General features: G+C 32.6%; 1 long non-coding RNA gene across 1 annotated transcript; it reads right to left on the bottom strand.

Annotated features, from left to right (window-relative positions):
• Positions 1–1,763: 1,763 nt before the first annotated feature.
• Positions 1,764–2,494, bottom strand: LOC125256214. Its single transcript, XR_007182077.1, has 2 exons — positions 2,463–2,494; positions 1,764–2,373 (listed from the first exon to the last, which is right to left on the bottom strand). It is a non-coding gene; the product is annotated as an uncharacterized LOC125256214 (long non-coding RNA).
• Positions 2,495–3,193: the final 699 nt, after the last annotated feature.

The following is a 3,193-nucleotide window of genomic DNA, read 5'->3' as shown; positions in this document are numbered from 1 at the left end:
AATGTATGAGTACACTCAATTATTTCAAGTTAAGAACAATTAACATGTATGAGTAGGACAAAACAAAAATCAGCCAGTTTTTCTTAACTTAACAATTGAGGTTATATATTGATCATTTGAAAATTCAATTTGAAATAATATAAAACAGCAGACACATGAAAAAAAAAAAAAATGTGGATTAATATTTGGTCAATGACAAATAAAGCTTCAAGGTATTTTTTCCAAAATGTATGTAATGCATATTTTTGAGTCAGGAACAATGTTCAATGTGCTGGTCGTCTGTCTGTAACTTTTGCATATGCTAACAAGTTCATACATAACATTTTTAAATACAATAAAAGCTTTTGCTGATCTTACATTTTCAAACTAAAAACCAGGACCAACATGATCAGTAGATTCTAGAGGAACCAAAACTGATCAAAGGTAAAGCATGTGAAGGAAAAATTAAATAATCACAGCTAAAATTCATTTTTCCTCACAGGTTTAACCAGCACTCATGTGGGAATTGAGTTAATGAGATACTTAAGTGATTAACTGAGTGATGATTGTTTGATTATTGAAGAAACCTGATGATAACTACTGACACGTGCATCAACCACAAACATCCAGCAGAAGCTATTTATCCTCGAGACAGATCACACACTGATGTTTAAAAGAGAAAAGCCATATATGGCTCAAAACCCAGTAAATTACACTTATCATTTCTGCTTGTGTTGCTACAACAAAATTCATAAGTCAGAGTTAATGGATCATACCGTATCCTGTAAATGTAAATGTTCATTTTTCAAATGAAATTTGAATTTGGGGTCCCACTTTATATTAAGTGGCCTTAACTACTATGTACTTACATCAAAAAATAAGTACAAATGTACCTATTGGGTTCATATTGAATTGGGGATCTTTGTTTTTGTTTTTGTTTTTGTTTTGTTTTTTGAAGTTATGATGAGCTTATATAAACCAACTAAAAAACATTAAATTTCTCTTATTACAAACCGTCTACAGTTCTTTTTGAGAATTATCAGAGGTTTAGGTGTAGTATGTTTTGTTGAAAACGTTTAGTCACTATTATGGTGATCAGTGTTCCTTTAGTTGGGCAATTTGACTTGGTTTTATATGTTGGTTTGTGGTCTTTGTAGTGTTTACCAAAACACATAATTTGTTGCTAATGAAGCCAGAAACAAAGACGATCAGGTGATATAGCTGTCCTTCATTTTGTAATTAATTCATAAAGGTGTGAGTCATGAGTTTACTGTAAAAAATGATACTCATTGAAAGGAAAGGAATGTATCATGTAAACCAGTATTTTACAAAGATTTAGAGGATTTAAGTTAATCTATAAACACTAATTAATGTAGGAGCAATTAATATATGCTAGTAATAGGCCATAGTGTAAACTAATCAATAAAATTCCGTGATTTTTAGTTTTACTGAGGATTTTCTGGTTTTAAAGTAAATCCCAGCAAACATGCACATGTGGGGTGAACCGGGTGAACTATCCCTTTAATGTACATTATTCAGTAATACATGCTTCAGAAAATCTTGCACATATACAAAAATATTAATAAAATAATAACTAAAAAACTAATATAATAATAATAATATAAACTAATAATATTAGTTTAGTGGTAAAGGAAGAATGACTTTAATAATAATGTAAGTATTTAGAAATTATGTTTAAAATAATGTAAAGTTTTATATGTAGAATTCCTCCAGGGGGCGCTCGACATAATAAATGTAATAAAACTTGGAGAGACTCTTGAACCTCAGAGTAAAAAAAACTTTATTGATAAAGGCAAGCAAATGCAAATGACAAATGAACAGCAGTGATAAAGATCTGTGTGTTTAATCTGAGAGAAATGTGTCATGTTTAGTCAGTAAAAGAGCTTCAGTATTAGAGACCTCTGATCTGAACAATAATAAAACTACAAGACATGTGAGACTTTAAGTGTGATTGGAAGAATTTTTTTTAGGTTCCCAATTAAATATAAATGACTAGATTGTTAAAACAAATTCAGTATTTACAATGACAAACACTCACACTTTGATACTTTGAACACTAATGAGTTAATGAGTAAAAATCTGTCTCTGTTTGTTCTCAAATTTTGTTCTAGGGTGTAAATAAGCCAGCTAAAATAATCATACAGTAAACACCAGCATATAAAGCCATTACAAATAAATGAAGATTAATAAATGACAAAAAATAGTATGAGAAATGACACCATTAGGTTTCTGATGTGTGAATATGTGCTTGATGTTGTTCAGCTCTTCTGGATCTGATGTCATAAACCAGAAGAATGACAGTAGCCACGCCCACCAGAGCAGAGAGGACCAATTGGATCACAGCTTCAGTAGGACCACAACAGTGGACAGAGTCTGAGGAATAAAAACATCAAACTGAGATCAGATCAGACAATAAACACTAATATCAGCGCTGACATCAACTAATATCAGCACTGCCGTACCTGAACATGTGTGACAGAGTTGAGTGATGTTGAGATGTTGAGTCTGGTTGCTGAAGGGATTGTTGATCACACAGCTGTAGGTGTTTTTATCCTGATATTCCACCTCCAGAGGAAGAGAGAGACTGATGGGGCGATAAAACCCACTGATGCTGGACAATAACCTGTTTCTTTTGTACCAGGAGAGAGTCACATGATTCACATTCACCGCTGAACACACCAATGAACATGATGATGATGATGATGATGATGATGAAGAACAGTCTCTACTGATGACAGGAACAGACAGACGAGCTGGAAAACATGACAGAAAAAAAAATCTAATCAACAATATTATCGGTTCAATCAGTAAGTTGAGTCAGTGTTTATATGATCTATCATCTCAAACTATAAAATGATTCAACAAATAATAAATATGTAAATAGTTGGTAAAAACAAGAATATTTGAAGGACAGAACAAATGATCTCTACTCACTGACTCTGAATACTTTTATTGAGTATCTGTCTGAAACCCTCATCAGTAGTTTATAACCTTCAGCATCTTCAGTTGTGAAGTTTGTGATGGTCAGAGATCCAGTTTGATTGTCCAGCTTCAGTCTGTCTCTGAATCTCCCATTAAGAACATCATCATATACAGTGATTCTGTCGGCCGTTACATTGATTTCAGCTATTACAGTGTTTTCAGGTCCAAACCTCCACTGAATCCAATCATTACGTTTCATTTCAGTAAGATC

This window comes from Megalobrama amblycephala, linkage group LG21, assembly GCF_018812025.1.
Source record: "Megalobrama amblycephala isolate DHTTF-2021 linkage group LG21, ASM1881202v1, whole genome shotgun sequence".
Lineage (NCBI taxonomy): Eukaryota > Metazoa > Chordata > Actinopteri > Cypriniformes > Xenocyprididae > Megalobrama > Megalobrama amblycephala.
The sequence above is the reverse complement of the archived record's forward strand: the minus strand, read 5'-3'. Positions and strand labels throughout refer to the sequence as shown.